Here is a 24,659-nt window from a genome sequence, read left to right as displayed (position 1 = left end):
GAAACTTTTGACTGGGGTGCCTGAGTGGCTCAGTTGATTGAGCATCCGCCTTTTGATTTTGGCTCAGGTCATGATCTCACGGTTCATGAGTTCCAGCCCCATCTGGGGCTCTGCGTTGACTGTGGAGCCTGTTTGGAATTCTCTCTCTCTCCTCTCTATCTGCCCCTCCCCTACTCAGTCTCTCTCTTTCTTTCTTTCTTTCTTTCTCTCTCTCTCTCTCTCTCGCTCAAAAAATAAAAAAAAATAAGAAGTATTAAAATAAAAATGAAGCTGTGGCTGGACTAGAAGCAGCTCTGGCTTCAGGATCTTTTGAGGAATTCTGACTATTGCCTCCAATCTTCTCTCCAGTCTGTCCTTATCTCCTGACTTTTTCTGTCTCTGACCTTCCTTAGCTGTGTGTACGTTAATTCCAGCCTTATCACTCTGGGACCCAGAGCAGTGCTTTATGAGGCTGCTGCTTTCACTTTTCTTGATGCATGTTTCCTTCATTGTCAATGTTACCCTGCCAACTACAGTGGTGTGGGAGTTGTCGCCACCAGGGCCTGACTTTGACAATTGGATGTATGATGTATCAGATAAACATGGAAGAGAAAGGTCAAAAGATAGTGAACTGCAAAACAGACACCATTTGCAAGAGTGGTGCCATGCAACGAAGAAAGACTAAAAACACAAATATTCCTAATGTGTAAAATGCCTAAATATTTTCTCTTATTTCTGATGATGACAGATTGTGAAAAATTGAGGGAACTATAAACACTAAAGGAGATGCACCACATATTGAAGTGAGGTGAGAAAAATGATCCCATTAAATAGTTTCATGTTTTGGCCGTATGCTGCAAATGATCTAAACAAGTGATCTAAATATGTAAAAATACAGAGTATCTGATGATCTTGCATTCTTCGATTCAAAGTACATAGACACATACTTTTATATAAAATAAATAAGTAAAAAAAACCAGTGCCATGGCATGCCTTCCTTATTTAACAAAATGTCCAATCATAAATTAGGCTGATTCCTACCGTCTTCTGTCGAGAATAAAAACTGTCACATGGCTTAGGAAAACTATTATTCTTTCTTATAGCAAAATTGCTTTGCCTGTTTTGATAAGAGAAATCCAAGAATAAATAGTTCTATCATGAATATCAAGACTTATATTTTAAGCCCACAATAGAACCCGAAGGAAGAAGTTGGGAAGGAAAAGAAAGATAACAAATAATTAAAAGAAAAACAAAACTGTCTAGGTAGAGAAGACAAAGTTACTTATCTGCCTATCTTAATATTTCCTACCAAAACAATACAGAACAGCAAAAGGGGGAAATAAATGTGTATATATTTTTACAATATATCGATCATAAAAATTTTGAAAACAAAATTCCAACACGTCAGCTGTGGATAATTCTCCAGTAAAACAGTCAGGAAGCAGAAGAAAACTGCAAGTCAACACTGAAAGAGAATTAAATACACTGAAACAAGCATTGGGAGATATGAAAAACACCTTGACTGAGAACTAAAAACACAAAACTAGAAAAGGCCAAAAAGGGAGAAATGAAGAGACTGGTTGGGCTCAAGAAAGACCTGTAAGATGCATAAAACAGACCCTTAACTATAGAGAACAAACTGAGGGTTGATGGAGGGGAGGTGGGCAGGGGGATGAGTTAAATGAGTGTACTTGTTGTGATGAGCACTGGGTGCAATATATAAGTGTGAATCACTAAATTCTACTCCAGACTAATATTACACTATATGTTAGTGAACTGGAATTTAAATAAAAGCTTAAAACAACAACAACAAGAAAGACCTAGAAGAAAAAAATGACAATTATCTCAGAAATAATAACAATAATAATAATAAATAATAATAATAAATAACAGTGTGTCCATGGAGAATAGACTGAAATGAAAATTTCGTGTTTTTTTAAAATTTTTTTTTTTTATTTATTAATTTTGGAGAGAGAGAGAGCAAGCAGGGGAGGGGCAGAGAGAGAGAGGGAGACACAGGATCCAAAATAGGATCTAGGCTCTGAGCTGTCAGCACAGAGCCTGACATAGGGTTCAAACTCTGAAGGTGAGATCATCACCTGAGCCGAAGTTGGACACTTGACCAACTGAGCCACCCAGGTGCCCCGAAAATGTCATACGTGGTTTTGAAGAGAGACATGGAATCAACCAAGAAAAAGCAAATGAGGTAAAGAAACAACTAAAAATTGTTCAAAGGAAAATTAGTATAAATAGGAGACTGGCAAAAAAGAAGCAATAATAATAATATTAACATAATCTCTGAAAAAAATTAAATTACATGGAAGCAATAAATGAATCCACCATACGCAATGCCACACTAATAATTACTAGAAGGAACCATTGATTGACATTAAAACTAGTGGCAGAAAGTACGAGAAATAGGAAATGTGCAGTGTCTGAAAGTGTCTCCTCACAATATACTTATTATAGAAGAGAAATTAGCAACTTGACAATGGAGAAACCTGGGAGATACCACCTTAATCAAGTGATCATGTTAACATTACCAATAATAAGATATATGAACATCATGGATGTCCTCCTAGGATATACTAAGAAGCACACAACATAACTTCTGTGTTACTTGTATTAAAACTAATGCAACTTTAATTGTGAGAAGACACCAAACTCAGTTGAAGGATATTTTACAAAAAGTGGTCACTGTTACAAGTGTCAAGGTCATGAAAGACAAAGATTGAGAAAGGTCATGATTAGATGAGCCTAAGGAGGTATGACATCTAAGTGCAACGTGAGACCCTGGATGGGATCCTAGACCAGAAAATTTACATTATGGAAAAACTGAGACTTAACAAAGTTCTTAAGGTTAGCTCATAATTTTATGTATTAATTTCCTGATTTCTATAATTTCATTGTGGTTATGTTAGATGTTAATATTAGGAGAAACCGTGTGAATAGTAGTATTACTTTGTACAATACAAACTATTTCTTTCTAAAGTTATTATTCCCCCACCCCTAAAGTTATTTTTAAAAGAAAAAGCTAGAGGGGCGCCTGAGTGGCTCAGTTGGTTGAGCATCCAACTTTGGCTCAGGTCATGATCTCACAGTTCATGAATTTGAGCCCCCTATTGGGCTCTGGACTGATAGCTCAGAGCCTGGAGCCCACTTCAGATTCTGTGTCTTCCTCTGTTTGCCCCTCCACTTCTTGCACTCTGTCTCTTGCATTGTCTCAAAAATAAATAAACATTAAAATTTTTTTAAAAGAAAAACTAGAGAAAAAAGAATCTCAGTTATGATAAGATTGTAAAAATTTTGAAAACAAAATTTTTGCTCTGTGCTGTTATGTTCTATAAGAATGCATAGCAAATGGGCATGAGTGGCTCAGTTGATTGAGTGTCTGACTTGATTTTGGCTCATGTCATGATCTCACAGTTCGGTTCCTAAGAACGAGCCCCACCCTGAGCCCCACATTGAGCTTTGCACTGAGATCCATGCTGATAACATTGAGCCCACCTGGGATTCTCTTTCTCCCTCTCTTTATTCTTCCTCCACTTGTGCTAAATAAATAAATAAATAAATAAATAAATTTTTTACAATGCCATAGCACACATAATAACGCTATATATTTAATTTTACTTGTATCTGCACATAAATATATACTATATGTAATATACATACAATAGTTATATGTGTGTGGATGGATGGCGGGGGGGAGAAAGGTATGTCTATGTAAAATCATATCCAGAAGTTTTTCTCAATAAAAGATATTCTTTTGGGGTGCCTTTGTAGCTCCATCTTGGTTTTGGTTCAGGTCATGATTTCACAGTTTTTGATGTTGAGCCCCCCCCCCCCCCATTGGGCTCTGTGGTGACAGTATGGAGCCTGCTTGGGCTTTCTCTCTCCTTCTCACTCTGCCCCTCTCTGGCTTCCTCTCTCTCTCAAAAAATAAATATATAAACATAATAAAAAATTTTTAAATAAAAAGTATTCTTTAAAAGATTTCCCTTTTTTTGCAACCATGAATATTTAAAGTTTATACATGCTAAAGAAGTCTACTTATTCATTAATTCATGTTTATCAGTGCATGTTTAAAATAACATGTTATAATGACTTTTTTGCACATTCCATAAACCAGCATTATTTGAATTAATCACTTTTGCCATCTGTGTTTTCATTATCATTAGTCACTTTTTGGATCATCTAACAAGGTTGTCTTTATTTCTCTTTAAATTATTTATGATACAGTACTTTTGTATTTGTCCATGAGTCTGCCCCTTAAGTTTTATTCTTAGACTTTGGACTAAATCATTGAAAGTTAGAACATTTCTTTTTAATTCTGTTTGAAATTAAGTAGAAAAGTTTGGCTGAATTATGGAACTACTTACTGTTTGTTTTTAAAGTCGTCTTCAACAGGGTTTTTATCAAAAAATATCCACTCACAATTGAAAATAATGATCAATAATCAATCCTAAGTTCATTTGTCCCCTTTAAAAATTGCCCTGCCATAAAAATTTATAGTTATTAGAAATCATATTGTTTGAGATCTCTTCAATCTAATGTGTATTCCCCAGACAGTCCTTTGTGTAAAAAATGAATGAAGAACATACCTTAAAATATGAGTTGATAAGACAACATTTTTTTCCCCTTATTTTGACTGAGGGGTAACCAAGGTATATAGTATGTATCTGACATTTCTTAGTTTAGAGGAAAATACCAAAATCCAATGGACTTTTAAAAACTTTTTATTTCAGTGATTCAGAGCTGTGTACACACTTCCAAAGTGAGACTGTTGCTTAAAATCACGCCTTTGTGCATTGGGCTGACTGGACTACATAGATCCAAATCATCCTCTGACCTTTCTCCCTATTCTGTGGTTCTGATTAAAGAAGAATGGCTTTAGGGAAACTTTATAGTAGCAAATAAAACTCTCCCCATTTTTGTGGAAATGAAATGATGTCTGACAACGGGTCAGAGATAAAATGAGATGAGAAAGCTCCTGTTCCCTGAAGTGGTTTGGGTCCAGTGTATGCTCCTCTGTAACAACTAGAGATAAATCTGTCAGCAGGATTTTATTTTCCTTGTCTCTAAGTCCATATAGCTCCCTTTGCAAATATTTTTTTTCTCATTCACAGAGCTGCAAATCAATATTTACTTTTGTTGGAGAAATGTATGTGGTGAATGTGACTTACTTCCCAAGCTCAAGTCTGCAAGAGAACACGGGTAGGGAATTTTTTCTCACTCATCCATGGAAGGTTTGTGTGCTTCTGGGACTTATCCAGCAAGTTCTAATCAATCTCTGGTCTCTCAAGCTTGTTTCTGCTGGCCTTATCATTCAAGTTCACATGCTTCCTGGAAGAATACTGGCTCATGGATCCCATGCCATATGTTGGCATATGGTGCTTTACTACATCACAAAAAACCAGGGGCCACAGAATGGCCTCCCTAAGTTTGCCAAGCTTTTTCCTCTCAGTGTTTCACCATCACACTGGACTGATGTCCAGAATGGAGAAGTTGTTTCTTATGCTTTGGAAAACCAGATACCTCTAGCTCCTACTTGGCCTAGGGAAAATATCCCATTTTTCTCTTTTTTTCCCCCAAAGATTCCCCTATAATATTTGTTGCAGGGCTAGTTTAGTGGTCATGAGTTCCTTTAGTTTTTTTTGTTTGTTTGTTTTTTTGTTTTTTTTGTTTTTTTGTTTTTTTTGGTCTGGGAAATTCTCTCTGTCTCTCTCTTCTGAATGACAAGTTTGCTGGGTAGAGTATTCTTGGTTGCATATTTTCCCCATTCAGCATGTTGAATATGCTCTCTCCGGCCTGCCAAATTTGTGGATAAATCTACTGCAAACCTGATCTGTCTTATGGTAGTTTGAGGACTTTTTTTTTTTTTCCCCCTGGCTGCTTTCTGGATTCTTTCCTTGTCTGTGTATTCTGTGAATTGACGATGATATGCCTTGGTGATAGTCAGCTTTTGTTGAATTTGATGGGAGTACTCTGTGTTTCTTGGATTTTGATGTCTGTGTCCTTCCATAGATTAGGAATGTATTCAGCCTCCTGGTGACTGTAGATAAAAGAAAGGTTGATAGGCACACTGGAAACATCCCATTGTGGACCCCCAGAAATGGCCGAGGAATATTTTGGGAGAGTTCCCTACCTCACTTGGAAGGGGAGATGCTATCAAAATAACAAAGTATTTGCATTACAAACTTAAAACATTGATAATAAAACATTTTGTATGTAATTTCCACTGAATAATTGGTATCCCATTTGTATACAGCTACTGCATTTGTCTTTTAATATAAGGAAGATTTTTCTTCATCCCCATGGGGGACAATTCTTTGCACAACCAGTTTCTTTAGTGAGCAGAGCTTCAGCAATGGCTAGATTAATAGGTTCTGTCATCCTGAGATGATTAAAGACTTAAAGGAAGTCATTTGCATCACTCACTGAAAGACAATGTTAGGGGCTATATATTTTATAAAATATCTAGACACAGACATTGATTTTGTGGTGGACCACTGGAGTCCACATTCTGTCCTGAGGAAGCAAAATTTAGTGCCATTTAAAAAAAGTTAATTAAACCCACTGATGTATGACCAGTAAAAAAGTGAGCATGTCAGGATGCTGGTACTGCAAGGAGGCACTCCAAAAGAGTAGACTTCATGACTGAAAGGGTGTCTACAAACAGTGCCAACACCTGCCTTCATCTATCCAGAGATGCCCAGAGAAAAGAACATAACCAGAAAATAGCAATTGAGAAGTCTAATAGCATAATATAATAGAAACACCACCAGATAATGAGCCAAGGGATCTGGAGTCCTTCCTCCCCCATTCATTTATTTAAAAACTTTTACTGAGCACCTGAAATATACTGAGTACTGTATCAGCCCTGTAACATAAACATGCAGCCCTCAAGAAGAAAAATAAGGCCTTTTATTTCAATGAGTGGATATTCAATAGGCTCTGATTCTACTCACTAAATTTTCTTCAAGAGGTCAGTTTTCCTCTCTGAGCCTCAGTTTCCTTATTCGCCAATTAACTGATAATCTAGGATTCTACTTTTGTCAGAACCCTAGGAAATGAGGTGTGCAAAATGATGTACAGATTTGGAGGAAGGCAATGGAGAGGTGATGGATTTGATTTGGGGCATATTGAATGTGAAGTTCATTGGAGGATCCTGGCTTAGAACTAGGGATAGAGACAGAGATTGAACATGGAGACGAACTAAATACACAGGGTAAGCTTCATTATATCTCTTCCAGGAGGGGAATTTACATGGGAAGGGAAAAGGGCGAAAAGAGCAGAGGACACACTAGGCTGGCCTCCTTGCCATCTTCCTCCACCTAGTCCTCACAACGGCTCTGGGAGATTGGTAACTCCTCTTACTCCCATGGTAGAGATGGGGAAATGCAAATGAAGCCAGGCTGAAATTCAAAGATGACACAGTCAGTAGCTTGTGAAGTCCATGCTGATGAGGGAGCACAAGGTAGGCTGACATCGTGCCACGCACACCCCATCACCCCCCCCAACCCTAAGGTGGGATATGTGTGATATTCTTCAGGTACTCCTGTCTACCCAAGAGCAAAGGAAAGGACAGAAAACAAATGGTTAAAGTGATAGTTCTCCAGCAGTTTACAAATATCTCCTCAATAGACTAATCCCCAGGAATTCCCTACTATCTTAATGATAATGCTTTGCTAGAGAGAAAAACAATCTTAGCTTGACAATAGCTAGGCCTCCAGTAATCTGTAAATTCTCTTTAGCATATGGAAATCCCTTTAAGAAACTTCCGCTTGACTTTACCTCCCCCCAAACTCCACAGTATATAAGCAGTCACTCTGGACAACCTCAGTGCAGCTCTTTCTGCCCACAGGTCCTGTCCCCCTTCCTTAATAAAATCACCTTTTTTTTTTTTTTTTTTTTTTTTCACAGAGACATCTTCAAGAATTCTTGCTTGGCTGTTGGTTCTGAACATGAATTCTACCAACACCCCAAGCCCCATCACACGTCACCTCAGTATAACTCAACAGCCTATGTTTCTCTTTCTCCATCATGCAGACTCTCCTAGAGCATATGAAGGAAGCAGCAAAAGAGGAAAATGTGCTTCTTGCTGGAGGAAATCTTGTGGAGTCTATGGTAGAGGTAACATTCATGCTGAGACAGCTTAGTGCAATATGGCAAAGAAAAGCAGAGCTGGCTATTATAGGCCAAGGTGCAACATATATAAATAGAATGAAAAGTGAAAACTATAGAAAGAGTAGTAAAGCTGGAGCTTGTAGTAGTAAAGGGAAGCAAATCAAGAGTAGAAATGTAGTTTAAACAGTTTGTTCAAGGCTTTGAATGTCAAACCAAGCATTTGAATAATAGTCAAATGGCGGAGTCAGCGTTGAAGTTTTCTGAGCAAAATAGTGACACACTCAGAGTGTTACTTTGTAAATTTTAATTGTCCAGCGTTGTCAGATTGACTGAAGTCCTTGGTTGCAATCACTAAAGGACCTGGAAATTTGAGGGAAGGAAATTTTAATTGTGATGCCTGGTTCATTTTCAAGGTTGACTTTTCTAGGTTAATCCTCTTGGTTAATTTTTTGCTCCTTCACTACACCCCTCCTGCCACCCAGCTCCTAAGATACATTAGACTTCTCCATTCCTTTAGTTAAGCCAGAGCACCCAGCTCTGCACATCAGTAAGCCATGATAAACATTGCTTCTTGTGTTACTACATTGCACTCTGTTTATCACCTTGATAAGCCTACACCCCTGGGGCAGAGTAGCTTAGACACTGCCTCTTAGATAGAGCAAGAAACTACTCTTTAAACTTGCATTTTGCCTTCTGCCTACCTTCAAGTCCACCCTAACAAAACCTAACCTCTCTCTTTTGATATAGAAAAAATCCTGGAGGTGGGAGGATCCAAGCAAATGGCTCTAGAATGAATGTGAGGATATGGTTTTACCCATCCATTTTCACTTTGATTTGAAGGTCTCAGAAAAAAAGCAGGAAAAAAAAATATAACAGCTCCTCATTTTCATGTCTTTCTGGAGCTATTCCATCATAATGTTATCCAAATGCCAGTGGGTCCTGAATCAAAAGATGTCTTTGATCTCTGATAAAATGTTTGTGGCACCAGATGAAGAAAAACTGCTCTACAATGAGTATCTATCTCTACAAACAGTGGAGTAATAAAGTTTACAACCAGTGTCAGAATTGGTCCCTCTCCAAATGACTGGGATATCTTTCCTCCCGACATCAGGCTTACAACATTCTCCTCTTAATCCAGAGGCTACATTGTCTCTACATGGCTTTTCTTGGTAAATATTAGGAAGAATCAACTTAAAGTGTTTTACTGATACTAAATAAGGCTCTGGGGGTTCACTCAAAAGCAAACCAATAATAATGAGCATACAAAATTGTGTTTATTCTTTCTCATTTACATGGCAGCTATGGAGGTGGTTCCTAATACTGATAGCTGGGCATTAGATTTAGTGACTGTCTCATGAGCAACATTTTACTGGCAGCCTAAATATGAGTCATTAATGGTTCTCTATTCTACTTTAAACAATAATCAAGAGGTGGTATATGTTTGTTTTTTCCTTCAGGACTATTCACTGGTAAATTTGGAGATGATCTAAATCTCTTAAGTGATTGTAGCAGAAAATATCCCAAGAATGTAGGCCATAAAAAATGTTTAATTTTCTGTACAATATAGTGCCTCCCAATATTAAAAAAAAAATAGCCTAGTATAGCTTTGGCCAGCTGTTGCTTTTATTAGAACATTCAATTAAAAAATGCTATCTATGTTAAAACTATCTGAAATTCAAATTGTTAGAATTAATTTTCTATTAAAATGTACATCTAAGATTTACTCTTATCTATGGACAATTATTTTTTATTAGAAGTGTGCCAAACCACATGATGCCTTTTATGGGTTAGTTATTAGAAAGTAAACATTACATAGTATGTCACCTTGGGGTCAGGGAAGATACATATAAATTATGGATGGTGAACATAAGGCGAAACGTACTTTTTTAACAATAAAATCCCCTTGCGTCCCTCCTGTATTTAACATTTCCCCAGAATGAAACTGGAAATGTTTCCTTCACCAGTGAAATCTGAAGTTTCATTCATTTTAGAAAGACTCGGTATCCTGAGCTTAGAGGAGTCCATTCTGAATAGACTACAAACACAAAGAGAGGACGGTCCTAGGAGAGACTGGCCATATGCAAAGTCCGGAGAAAGTCAGCTACACCAGGAATTGCATTAATTCTTTCCCCTGCTTATCTGTAAACCCAAATGGCAACTCCTCCCAAGGATTTTATATCAAGTTGCCTTTATTATGCCCATAATATGACCCTCCTGGGTTTGCTAGTAGTTCATCTTCATTTTATTTCCTTTGATTATTTAATCATTCACCAACACCCCTCTTCCCTCTGGTACTCTCCAATTCTATAGAAGCTGATAATAGAAAGATGTATTTTACAGCATCTAGTGAGAGACTTCATAAATTCCATCTGCTCTCAAGACTGCACCTAGTTTAAGATGATCAGGATGTTTTGCTGTCTTGTTTCTTGCTCTTCAGAAGGTCATTTAACTGAAAGTGTTCACACACGTCTTTTGTTTTGCCCTAATCCTAATGCTTTCCAGATTTTTTTTTAAAAATAGATTTCAGCCAGTATTCAGATTCTATGATCAATCGGTGAACACCCCTTTGCGGGCAGGAACCATGAAAATCCAGGGACAATCGTTTGCATTAGAGCGTGGTTTTCACATTTCATTTTTGTTACGATATTGGCTTGAATGCTCCCAGATTTGTTTTAGGAGTAGATTTCTTCTGTGTAAAGTTAAAACCAATTTTCAAATGTTCTGCTAATTTATAAGTGCCCCCTTCTACCTCCACATTCCTGTATTTCCTCCCTACACGTCTCCTCTTGCTTCCTTCTCCTATACCTCCCCCTCACTGTTGTTATCACAATAACCACAGTTACCAAAAATGAGGTTTGGAACATGACAAGAAACGTTAGCATGCAATTGTAGTGGAGAACATAACCTCGTAACAGCTGAAGTAATGCTATTAATTTTTTATCTTTTTTAAAATCATGTAGGAAAAATTAATAAAATCCATGGTAATAAATAAATGATCATTTTCTTACCTGTCTGTACATTTTTTTTATTATTATTGCATAAGAGCTGCTGTTTACAGTTCCTTCCCTAAAGCATATCCCCCTTAATCCAGTCACTGTCCTCCTTCAAGAACACCAGTGAAGCTCAAGACACCCCTCTGTGGCTACTTTTTCATGTTGGGCATTACACAAGCTTATGGTGAGCTCTAACTCTGTGCCTGTTTCCTAAAACACAATCTGAGAATTGTTGAAACTGTTGATCAGATTAGATGGAAGCATGGCTTTTAGCAACAGCGCACGTTAGTGCCAGATAAAGCCTCATTATACAGCAGTTTCGGCATCGAGCCCTTTATAAAACAAGGTGTCTGCATGTTGTGATAGGGAGTAATTAAAAATGAAAAGCTGTCTACGATGAATGTTCTATATATTTTTCATTTTTTGGAAATGAAGCTCTATGTCAATAAATAACCACGCATCTGTAATGGCAGCCTTTTGCACTGTGCTGTGCACGTGTGTGTACGAAGGAAGGGAGAACAAAACAGAGAGACTGAAAGAGAGAGAGGTTGAGAGAGAGGTGGGCAAGGAGGATAACAGTTAAGAGTGAGAGCCAGAGAGAAGGAGAGACATAAAAACTACTAATAGAATGTAACAACAGCAACACAAAATAATGTGTAATACTTATTTAGTATTTAATATATATCAGGTAAGGCACGGTTGACACAAGGGGAGGCAAGTGTGGTACTTAATTCAGAAGCAAAATTTAAGAAAATGCCCTCAAAACAATCAAGATAAATAATCTATGTTTAAGTTTATTTATTGAGAGAGAGAGAGAGAGAGAGAGAGAGAGAGAGTGAGAGCACAAGCAGGGGAGGAACAGAGAGGGAAAGAGAGAGAATCCCAATCAGGCTTTGTACTGTCAGCACAGAGCCTGATGAGGGGCTCGAACTCACGAACCACGAGATCATGACCCAAGCTGAAATCAAGAGTTGGATGCTTAACTGACTGAGCCACCCAGGCGCCCCAAGATAAATAATATTTTAAAGCAAGAGTTTAAAATCAAAATTGATGAAAAGAATTCCATTTGAAAAATATCAAAATATTAAATAAAGACAAGTTCAGTAGTAAGACGCTAAGGCCCTTTGCCTACATTGTCTGCTTTAATACCCAAACAACCATATAAAGATGGCATTATTGTTATACGCCATCAGTGAAGACGGAAAGGAGGAAGAATGATGTGCCAGCTTGCACCCCCCAGGTTGGGATTAGTGTTTGCTGGGATATTAGTTCAAAGGCAGATGTGTGCCACCCACTTTCCCTTGTGCTCTGAGTAGTGCATGGGGATCTGAGTAGGACTGGCTATCAGTTGCGGAGAGGAGCTGTGGTCACAGGTTGTGGAGCTTTTCAGCTGATGGTGAGGAAGAGGTGGTCTTGTTATGAGGTTCTGGATCTGTGGTCTCCGAGCCCTATTTCTTCATCTCAGCAGGCAGGACTGCTGGGGCTCTGGCCCCTCCGCCGGCATGTCAAGGAGCAGAAGTTGAAGCATTGCTTGCAGAGGTGTGGTCACGGGCACCCTGTCCCTGGTTCTTGGTGGGAGGCTCATGTCCCTCCCCTTTGTGATATGGCCATATGGCTTCGACGTGATGCCTCCCAGCCGTGGTCGTGGTCATTTGCCTACTACTCCCAGCAGTGTCCAGCTTCCGTGAGCAGGTTTGCATTCTCAACTGGTCCTGTCCTGTCAGAGACCAGCTCCTTCTCTGGGGGGCCTTCCTTCAGGGAACCCATCGTTCCCTTAGCCTTTACCTCTCAAGTGTTAAATGTATCCGTCCAAGTCTACACATGCAATAAATTGGCCAAATCAGGATTCACATACAGGTCTGTGAGATTCCCCAGCTCAAACATTTAGCTGCTATGTAGTATTGATATCATTTATTCATTCAGGACACATTTATTAAAGCATTAATTTATCCCATATCATTTTCTAAGTTCTCAGGATAGAACCGTCAACAAGACAGTGACCATCTTTGTCATTATAAGGCTTATTAATTAAAGGATGAAGAACATAAATCTTTATGATTTTGAAGGACAGGAATTCTTTCAGTGGGTCACCCCCAGGTTTATGTTGTGTGATATGCTGTAATGGACTACCAAAGAAAACCATTATTGTGCTTAGGATGAAATCCAGACCAGACCCCAGCTTGTGGGGCTGTGCCTTGCGTGGCCCTTTCTCTCATTATCATTTCATACCAGAGTCTCCCGTGCTCATTATTTGCCAGCCACCATGGTCTTGCATTAGTTTCTCAAACATAGAAAGTTACCTCCTGCCTTGGGAAATGCTCCTTTTTCTAAGAGTATGTTTCTCCCTGGGCTTTTCTCCCCATACTTACCTACTTTGGGGTCTTAGTTTAAATCTGTGTGCCCAGAGAGACCTGCTGTGACTATCCTAGGTAAAGCAAACGATCACCCCGATCATTTGAATTCTCTCTCAGTCCCTCATTGTTTCTTCTTTTCTTTTCTTTTCTTTTCTTTTCTTTTTCTATAACACTAATTAAGAGTTGTAATCATTGCATTTGTTTATCTGTGTATTTGGTTTTCCTTGGTCTCCTTAGCAGAAATGAGGGCAAGAAATAGGTTTGTCTTGTTTACTATTATATCCCCAGAAATTTACACAGTGCCTTGCACAGAAGAAGTGCTCAATAAATATCTGCTAAATGCATAAATTATAACACCAATAGTTATAGTAATAATGGCCATCATTTAACCAAGATTTAGTCTGTGCTAAGCCCCTTTAGAAGTACTCACAACAACTCTCCAGGTAGAAACTATTTTAATAAAAATGTCTCATTTTATAATTATAAAATAATAAATCCTCAATGGGAAGAAATGTAAATGATGCATAAAATCTCCTTCCGTCTAAATCTACTCCCCAGATATATAACCTTTGTTCACAGTGTGCTATATATCTTTGTCAGTATAGTCTATGGCCATAAATATTCTGACTCATCTGTGGCCCTAAGAGTCAATGCTTCACATTTCAAAGTGAGTCTCTAGACCAACAATGAGAACTTGGAAGAGGTGAACAAGAGTTAGCTGGTCATGACAGTTCAGTGGTTGACCACCCATTTTCATTCTGTCAGACTTTGGAGAGGCCAAAGAAAGGGATGCTGGAGTTTAGAGAAGGTATTTCTTTGGAGAAAATTGTTGGCTCTGTGAGTTCCTTCTATCCATGCCTTGAAGGGTGGAGGGGTTAATCTGTTCTCACCTCAAGCCTCCTTTCAAGGAGAAAATCAAAAATGCCCCCTGTGGAGATTTGCAGAAGCTGTGTTTGAGAAGCAATCACATTCTTTTAAGTGGCAGGGCAAATGTGTAAGTTTCCACTTGATGAGATCTGAACTACATGTGAGAAGAGAGTGGGCCTGGTAATGTCTGACAGAGTTATGGGGAGGGGCAAGGAGCTCTCCGCTGAAAGAAACAGGGGAGAGTGTGCCCCGAAGCACAACTCTACCGGTAGAGGTACATTTCTGTGAGATGACAGAACTGTAGATCTTCTGTGGTAGGTGTTTCTGAAGAAGACACAGAGGACCCCAGGGAGCAAAGAATTAGCTTTGCATGTGTACCTGGTTCAGAGATAACAAATGGTACTTTATCAATGCTGGTCAGTAAGACCTTTGCTGGTCCCACCTACCCTCCTGCTTTCCTGCCTCCTTCTAGAAGTAGAGGTAGAAGAGAGAAGGGTTTCCAGCAAAGAGAGAAGAGAATGCCTCTCCTAGCATTTCCCAGTGCAGGCTTCCTCACTGGGACAGTTCCATTTGCAGAGGGGAGAAGTGCCAACTTAAATGAATTTCAAAATTTGACCACTACATGACATTGGACATTTTAATTACTTAAATGAGATTTTTCTGGCAATAAATAACTAGCATTTTCTCTGAGAGTAATTGAATGAGCTATGGATCCTGTTCAACATTATAATTTGAAAGAGAGGTATAACTAGCCTCACAGTGGGGGAGGGCTTCAAATGTGGGAGAGGAATCTCATATCTTCTTATTGCACCTGGAATCCCATTTAATCAATCTATGAGATTATATGCACTTTTTAAAAAACAGAATTAGGATCATGCCATGCCTTCTATTCATCATGCACATCCTTCCATGTGAATACACAATCAACTATAAAATAAATGTTCTTACCGTCCTTTATGCAGTCTAAACTCCCTTGTTCCAACATAACCGCTAGGATCCAGGCAAATGCACAGAGCCAGCAAATGACTTTTTGTGGTCCAATACAACAAAAATGAAAAACCACTTTCTGGAGAAGGTGGAACTTACTAATATTTGAAACTTTTAGAATTTATGTATTTACTTAATCTCTACACTCAATGTGGGTGTAGCACTCATGATGCCCATCTCATGACCCGAGATCACGAATTGCACGCTCTTCTCATTGAGCCAGCCAGGCGCCTCTACAGTTAAGTTATTTAAATTAAGTAAAGGACCAAGGTCACAAAAGAGGTTACTGGGGCAGGAGGATTTCAAACAATACTGTCTTGTTCCCTGGGCTTCACTCTTGCACTGCTCAGTGTTGGCAAGCTGTCTGTGGTTCATAATTAGCAGTCACGGAGAGACGACTGTGGTTGGTCAGGGCATGGGGAGCTGCTACCGGATGGAGAATATGATCAGTGCAAAACACATTGGCCTAAAAGTAAGATAGGATCCTGGTTTTGCTCAGACCCTTCCATTTGCTGCTCTATGACTGTAAACTAGACGCTTAGACTCTTGGAGTCCTTCATCTGTTCAATGTAAACCAGCACAAGCAATATTTAACATGCACAGAAGTACTGTGAGGGTCAAGTGAGGTTATGTATGTTGAAGTACTCCATAAGCTGTGAACCAATATGTCCACATAAAAGATGCTTATGTATTTTTTTAATCAGGGTAGACAAGAACTTGCGGGTCACGGCCTGCACATCTGGACTTGCAGTTTTGATTCCTCCCAGGCTAGGAGAACTTTGCTAGCGTTTGCCACCTTGGCTAACTTCCGAAGTGAAACCCTAGCGGTGTGCAGCGTGTATACCATTGTGATTGGCTTCGAAGCAAGGCTTTTGAGGTATATCCGGGTCAAGACTTGGCTCTGCACTGACTTATCTTGTGTTTTTGGACAAGTTGCTTCATGTCTGTAAGTCTCATTTTCTTCATTTCTAAAATTGGGTTAGTACTACCTACTTCATACATTTGTCCTCGGGATTCAAGGAGATGATGTTTTGAAGCACTTAGTGGGATTTATTAAAAGCTCTCAAATTATAGCTGTTATTTCTATCCCATTTCTCTCATTTTCTGCCCCCGTTGTGTGTGGTTTGGGAAAACAATGACCCGTTTCGATATGTGTAGGATACATCATCCCAGCTCTGTAAGGACCACGGTAAGCGAGGCTCAGACAACAGATCACTCCTTGGTTAATAGAATGGCCACGCACACTGCCTGGTGCAGGAGGCAGGATCTTGGAGGGCTTTTACAATGTTGATATTGTTGCTGATGATCCAAAGGGCCTTTCTTGGAATTTATAGAAAGAAAAACCATGACCTTACAATCCCTACCAGAGGAGGAAAATAAACTGACAAAAGAATTTTGTGGTTTTTGTTTGAGTATATCCAAGGTTCTTTTCTCTGGATTGAACCTTGACCTTCATGTCAAACATGAACCACTAATAACTTTTTCTGCTTGTTTACCTATTTCTGACAATGGCGAGGCTTTTGAGGGGCATTAGCATAAAGTACAGAAGAAGACTGTTTTGGTTTCTACACTGCTATGACTCTTTCCCCTATCTAAGCTCTACATTGCAGCCAGAGGTATATTTTACAAGTATAAGATAACGTTACCCAGCCCCCATGTTATGGACTTACGTATGTCCCCCAACAAATTCATATGTTGAAGCCCTAACCCTCAATTTATTTGAAGATAGGGTCTTTAAAGGGGTAATTAAAGGTAAAAGAGGTCATGGGGGAAGCACCCTAATCCAATAGGACTGGTGTCCTTCTAAGAAGAGGAAGAGACACCAGGAGTGTGTATGTACAGAGGAAAGGCTGTGTGAGGGCACAATTAGAAGGAGGCCATTTGGAAGCCTGGAAGGGAAACTTCACCAGCAACCAACTCCACTGGCACTCTGATCTTAGAATTCCAGCCTCCAAAACTGTGAGAAAATAAATTTCTGCTGTTTTAGCCTCCAGTCTGTGGTATTCGGTTCTGACAGCCTGAGCTGACCAATACACCCTGTGCAGAAGTCTCCTATCACTCACCATTTATTTCAGCATAAAATCAATGTTTTTAACATAATGTCTGAAACCCTGTATCTGGCTTAATCTACATGTCCATGCTTATCTCCTGCTGTTCTCCCCCCTAAATTCCATGCACACCATCTTGGATTCCTTTGATATTCTGAGTTTGTAGGAGAAAAAACCATCATTTGAAGGTTGTCTGACTGGAACTTTCTTTCCCTAGTAGTTTTCAAGAGTGCTTCTTTCTCTTCCTTAAAATTTCGGTTCAAATTCACCCTCATCAGAAAGGTTATGTCTGATCCTGTCATTGAGAGTAGCTTCCTGCTCCACCTCTAGAATTCTCCACAGTGCTATTCTCTTAGTTCCTTCTCATCATTTCTCACTGATATTATCTCATTTACTTACTATTTGTTTGTCTCCTCTCACCAAAATGAAAGCTCAGTGAGGACAGGGGCCTGAATACTTATCGAGTACCCATCCTCTGTCTCAATGTCCTGTGGAGCATCGACACACCAGCAGCTCAGTGTGTGTATACGGAATGTGGAACAAATGGATGTTTCTCCATACTTCTGTTTCATATTCCCCATTCTCCTTTTCACCAACTCTCCACCCATGGCCTATCCCATGGCCCATGCCCCAGGCTGCATGCTTTTAGATCTCTGCTCCAATGAACTAAAAGCTCCTACAAAGTTGAGAGAATTCTCCTCACAGGGGAAGTTGCATTTCCTCTGGATTAGACTTCCTCTGTTGGAAGCTTAGTCAAATGGACAAATACTGAGGGATACAATGTCCAGTCAAATGCCTTTCAAATGGAGATCACCATCAATAACCTTTAATTCCATTCAGTTGAAGAGCTGTACAGGCCTTAGCCTGTATACAAGGAAAGATTGGTGCTTATAAGAGGAAAATATGTGTTTAATAAAGTGGTCTTAAAAGAATCAGATATTGGCTGGTTTTGAAGGTCTTTTACTGCACTAAGTCTCCAACAAAAACCAGTTCCCTCTTCCCTGAAGGTGTGAGAGGCAGGAGATAACATGGGAATATGGACCCACAGCCCAATGACATTGAAATTCAGTCATAGTTTCCACCACATCTGTGGGGCTCCTTACAACTATACCTCTTCATGGGCCAACAAGGCAGGGGAGTGAGGTGCCAGACAGAACCTCGAATCACTGGTTTCTCTGTTTTAAGATGCCCCAATCTATTATCAAACCTTTATCTTCCTCTGTTCTGGCAAGTTGTGCAAACTGAATCCTGCTAATTCTAATGCCAACACTATGTTACTTGTCATTTTTCATTGTAAGTGTTTATATAGAAAATGCCATCCAGCTTTCATGGAGAAAAGCTTCAAGTTCATGTCTTCCTTTCCTTGATTACCCTGAGCCTAAGCTCAGTTTCAATATCAAACACAGAGAAAATGATCTGAATCTAATAGAATAGAGATTGGTCACGGAGAAGCATTAGCCAGGCCCCTATGAGCAAACATGGTTTCTAAATTAATATCCTGCTAAAAGCTTCTTCCTCCTGTTTTATTAAAGTAGCATTTTGACCTGAAATAGTTCTAGATTTTTTTTTTCCATCGGCACCCGATATCTAGTTTTAGTACTTTGCAGAGGAAGATTCTATTAGGTTGTATTATATAGTTAGCATTGAATATATAGTTATTTTTCCCCACTTGAGCATAATAAGAAAAGGCCACTTTAGTTCACAGGATGCTTAGCACACAAATAGCTTACCAGTTCATTGAACAGCCCTATAAAAACCAGTCTCTGTAAGTTTAAATGCTACCTTCAATCTATCCCATTCTGCTTACCCCCATTGCCTATGCACGTAGAACCTTGTCCCCATTTTACCTTAAACTTTATTTGATTAGAGAGAGGCTGTTAGAATTGTCTTTGCCAAAACAGAAAGAGCAAAAGCAAATATGCTAGAAACATCTCTCACTGTTAACAGGACAGAATAATAACAATGGCATCTGGTCAATGCAGAAGGGCTGGTAACAAAACTGGCAGCTGGAAGAGAGAAGCATGTAGAAAAAAAAAAAAAGAAAGAAATCATGAAACCTTTTAAACTGTAACAAACTGGGAGATGAAATATATTACCTTTTCACCCTGGCAATGATTTCTGCTGAGAAGAGCATGGTCTCTTCTTCAGTCTCTCTCAGTCTTTCTCTTTTTTTTCGTCTTCTGAAGAAACAATTCTCTAGGAATGAGAAGGTTTTGCATGCCTCTCTTTGGTTTTTGGGTTTTTTTTTTTCCTATTAAATGAAAATCATTGAAGTCTTACAGTAATACTAAAAAAAGTAATAATAGGATATATTCTATTTGTAAATACATAATTTTGACAGACATACAGGAACAAACCAGCACTGATGTTTCATTTTGCATTTATTTCTACTTATGAGAAATTTTCATGAAGATACTGATAACTGACAATCCAACTTTTAAAAATAGATGGCAAGACGTTCAAAGGACTAGCATCTTTTTCTTTACTTATAAGGAATTAAAAATCCTAATACATTAAAATTCCAGTATTTATACAATCATATGGTATGAATCACCATTTAAATATACCAAGTATAAGAGTGGTACATGAATCCTGATGGTATTTTCATGGTCACTTGTTATTTCCTGTACAAACAGCAATGTCACCATTCATTGCATGCACTTCCCTCCATTTCTTAAAGAAGAAAGATGCAATCCTCTGCAACCATTTATTTCCATAATCCTTTCTCTTGATATGATCTCTAAGGTAAATTGGCACAATCTTGTCCCCACATGCTGAGTCCAGATTTCAGACCTACTCTGTATTTGTGTATTTCCTCTAAGATTACTGCAGAGTGCTATAGCTGAATATTCAACCATGTCTGTGTAGTAATAAATAAATAAATAAATAAATAAATAAATAAAAATTAACACTACTCCAGTGTGCCTGTATCTAAAATAATTTAGCATATTGTTTTTTCAAGACAGTTCTTAGTTACTCTATGTTTTTGTTCCTTACGTACTTTGTTTTATTGGAATAGAAGAATGCAGTATTTTAAAACTCTAACAATAACAAAGTACTTATATTTTTTCACCCATATATTCTCCTTGACTGCATATCTTACTTTTTGTTGTTTGCCTTGCTTTTTTTTTTTTTTTAATTTTTTTTTTTCAACGTTTATTTATTTTTGGGACAGAGACAGAGACAGAGCATGAACGGGGGAGGGGCAGAGAGAGAGAGGGAGACACAGAATCAGAAACAGGCTCCAGGCTCTGAGCCATCAGCCATCAGCCCAGAGCCTGACGCGGGGCTCGAACTCCCGGACCGCGAGATCGTGACCTGGTTGAAGTCGGATGCTTAACCGACTGCGCCACCCAGGCGCCCCTGCCTTGCTTTTTTACAAGCAGCAATCTTCCCCATACTGCATCTAGAATGAAGGAGTTCTGGTCCTCTTCACATTTTGAATTATAATCTTGCTTGAGAAGGATCTATGTGCTTAAATCTTTGAATTATAATCTTGCTCTTTGTTCTTACAATGATTTTTCAACTTATCAGAAACAGCACTATTACCTGTGAAGTCTCTCAAATATTAGGTAGCATTTATTTAATATCACTGCATGATGGACATCATTCTAAGTGTATGATGCTCGGGGATCCAGCAGGAAGGAGACAGCATACCCCAAAGGAATTCTTAGAGAGTTTAATTAAGGGACTATTTACAAAAAAAAAAAAAAAAAAAAAAACACACACACACACACACACACACACACACACACAGGATTAAAGGAAAACAACAGGGCCTGGTAAAGTATTCCAGACTCAGCATCAGAGGGAAGCTGTTACTCCTCCTAAGCAACAAGACTTGGGTAAGGTTACCAGAACTTGGCCAAACAGTGGCTGTGGAAGAGGGCCACCCTGTACCAACTCGGCTTTTGGTAGAGGACTGCAGTGTGACCTATTTGTGGCCTGGTTGGGGGCTGCTACTGGAACAAATGTATGTAGACCTCACTTTCCTGTGTCCACCGGTCACCTGCAGATCTGTGGTGTAGGTGACAAACTTAACTGGACGTCAGAGGAGGAGACTTGCTGCTCAGGGTACAAAGATTTGCCTCCCAGACACCAAGGTGGGAGAACAGAGGAGTAAGGGAAGGTAGACTACAGGATCTAGTGATTCTGTAGATAGTGGTTTGAATCCTCTCGATGATCACTTCGCATAGGCAGATATTAGCCCTGTTTTACAGCAAGGCAAGTGACTAAGGTGGTTTGCATATGGGTCACATATCTCAGGAGCAGCAGAGCCAAAATTTAAACCCAGAGTCTTTCCCCACAAACTGTATTCTGATTCATAACAACATGCCACCTAAGGATTAACTTTCTTATCCTTCCATGGAAACCAAGACACGGAGTGTGGCTCTCTTTCTGAAGTTATTCTTCCCTTTCCTTGACTCTCACTTTTATGTCTTCATATAGTTTAATTTGAGAACTATAGTAGCCATGGAACTAGTGTGATCCCTTTCATCTCCCATGGATATAAATTACCAGTTGAGGGAGTTTTCTTGTGAATAGAATGGCTGCATTTTCTGAATCAGTAAGTATTTTAAAAGTTAATTCTGTCTTAGTCTTTTTTTTTTTTAATCAGTGGATGACTTTTCTTTTTTTAAGGTGTTTTTTTTTATTCAAGTATAATTAACATACAGTGTTATATTAATTTCAAGTGTACAATGTAATCATTCAGCAATTCGATACATTTCTCAGTGCTCTTCTAAATGTACTCTTAGTCCCCTTCACCTATTTCACCCATTTCCCCCAACCACCTGCCCTCTGGCAACCACCAGCATCTTTTTTTGTTTGTTTGTTTGTTTATTTGTGTCTTTTTTTCTTTTTTCATTTGCTTTGTTCTTTTTTTTAAATTAATTATTATTTTTTTAAATTTACATCCCAGTTAGCATTAAATGCAACAATGATTTCAGGAGTAGATTCCAGTGATTCATCCCCTATGTATAACATCCAGTGCTCATTCCAACAAGTGTCTTCCTTAATGCCCCTTACCCACCCCCCTCCCACAACACCTCCAGCAACCCTATGTTTGTTCTCCATATTTAAGAGTCTCTTATGTTTTGTGTTTTGTCCCCTTCCCTGTTTTTATATTATTTTTGCTTCCCTTCCCTTATGTTCATCTGTTTTTGTATCTTAAACTCCTCATATGAGTGAAGTCATATGACATTTGTCTTTCTCTGACTAATTTCACTTAGCACAATACTGTCTAGTTCTATCCACGTAGTTGTAAATGGCAAGATTTCATTCTTTTTGATTGCCAAGTAATGCTCCACTGTGTATGTATGTATGTGTATATATATGTGTGTGTGTGTGTATACCACATCTTCTTTATCCATTCATCCATCGATGGACATTTGGGCTCTCTCTATACTTTGGCTATTGTTGATAGCGCTGCTATAAACGTTGGGGTGCATGTGCCCCTTGGAAACAACACACTTATATCCTTTAGATAAATACCTAATAGTGCAACTGCTAGGTCATAGGGTAATTCTATTTTTAATTTTTTGAGGAACCTCTACACTGTTTTCTGGAGTGGCTGTACCAGTTTGCATTCCCACCAGCAGTGCAAAAGAGATCCTCTTTCTCTGCATCCTTGCCACCATCTGTTGTTGCCTGAGTTGGTAATGTTAGCCATCTGACAAGTGTGAGGTGGTATCTCATTGTGGTTTTAATTTGTATTTCCCTGATGATGAGTGATATTGAGCATTTTTTCATGCATCTATTAGCCATCTGGATGTCTTCTCTAGAGAAGTGCCTATTCATGTCTTTTGCCCATTTCTTCTGGATTATTTGCTTTTTGGGTATTGAGTTTTATAACTTCTTTATAGATTTTGGATACTAACCCTTTATCTGATATGTCCTTTGCAAATGCAAATATGTCTCCCATTCTGCTGGTTGCCTTTTAGTTTTGTTGATTATTTCCTTCACTGTGCAGAAACTTTTTATTTTGATGAGGTCCCAGTAGTTCATTTTTGCTTCTGTTTCCCTTGCCTCCAGAGATGTGTTGAGTAAGAAATTGCTGCAGCTGAGGTCAAAGAGGTTTTTGCCTTATTTCTTCTCTAGGATTTTCATGGCTTCCTGTCTTACATTCAGGTCTTTCATCCATTTTGAGTTAATTTTTGTGTATGGTGTAAGAAAGTGGTCCAGGTTCATTTTTCTGCATGTCACTGTCCAGTATTCCCAGCACCATTTGCTGAAGAGACTCTGTTTATTCCATTGGATGTTCTTTCCTGCTTTGTCAAAGATTAGTTGGCTGTATACTTGTGGGTCCATTTTTGGGTTCTCTATTCTGTTCTATTATCTGAGTGTCGGTTTTTGTGCCAGTACCATACTGTCTTGATGATTACAGTTTGTGCTACATATTTTTAAAATTTTTTTAATGTTTTTATTTGTTGTTTTTGAGAGAGACAGAGTATGAACAGGGGAGGGGCAGAGAGAGAGGGAGACACAGAATCTGAAGCAGGCTCCAGGATCTGAGCTGTCAGCACAGAACGTGATGTGGGGCTCAAACTCACCAACCATGAGATCATGACCTAAGCTAAAGTCAGATGCTTATCTGACTGAGACACCCAGGCACCCCTGTAATACACCTTGAAGTGCAGGATTGTGATGCCTCCAGCTTTGGTTTTCTTTTTCAGGATTGTTTTGGCTAGTAGGTGTCTTTTCTGATTCCATTCAAATTTTAGAATTGTTTGTTCTAGCTCTGTGAAGAATGCTAGTGTTACTTTGATGGGGATTGGATTGAATATGTAAATTTCTTTGAATAGTATCAACATTTTAACAATATTTGTCCTTCCAGTCAAGGAGCATGGAATATTTTTCCTTGTGTGTGTGTGTGTGTCTTCTGCAATTTTTTTCATAAGCTTTCTATAGTTTTCAGGGTATAGATATTTCACCTCTTTGGTTAGGTTTATTCCTAGGTATTTCATGGTTTTTGGTGTAACTGTAAATGGGGTAGATTCCTTGATTTCTCTTTCTGTTGCTTCATTATTGGTGTATAGGAATGCAACTGATTTTTGTGTATTGGCTTTATATCCTGTGACATTGCTGAATTCATGGATCAGCTCTAGCAGTTGTTTGGGGGAATCTTTTGGGTTTTCCATATAGAGTATCCTGTCATCTGTGAAGTATGAAAGTTTGACTTCCTCCTTGCTGATTTGGATGCCTTTTATTCCTTTGTGTTGTCTGACTACTGAGGCTGAGACTTCCAATACTATGTTGAATAACAGTGGTGAAAGTGGACATCCCTGTAATGTTCCTGACCTTAG

The sequence above is a fragment of the Herpailurus yagouaroundi genome, unplaced genomic scaffold, assembly GCF_014898765.1.
Source record: "Herpailurus yagouaroundi ecotype Mexico unplaced genomic scaffold, PumYag 163, whole genome shotgun sequence".
Taxonomy (NCBI): domain Eukaryota; kingdom Metazoa; phylum Chordata; class Mammalia; order Carnivora; family Felidae; genus Herpailurus; species Herpailurus yagouaroundi.
Note: the sequence above shows the minus strand (reverse complement) of the source record.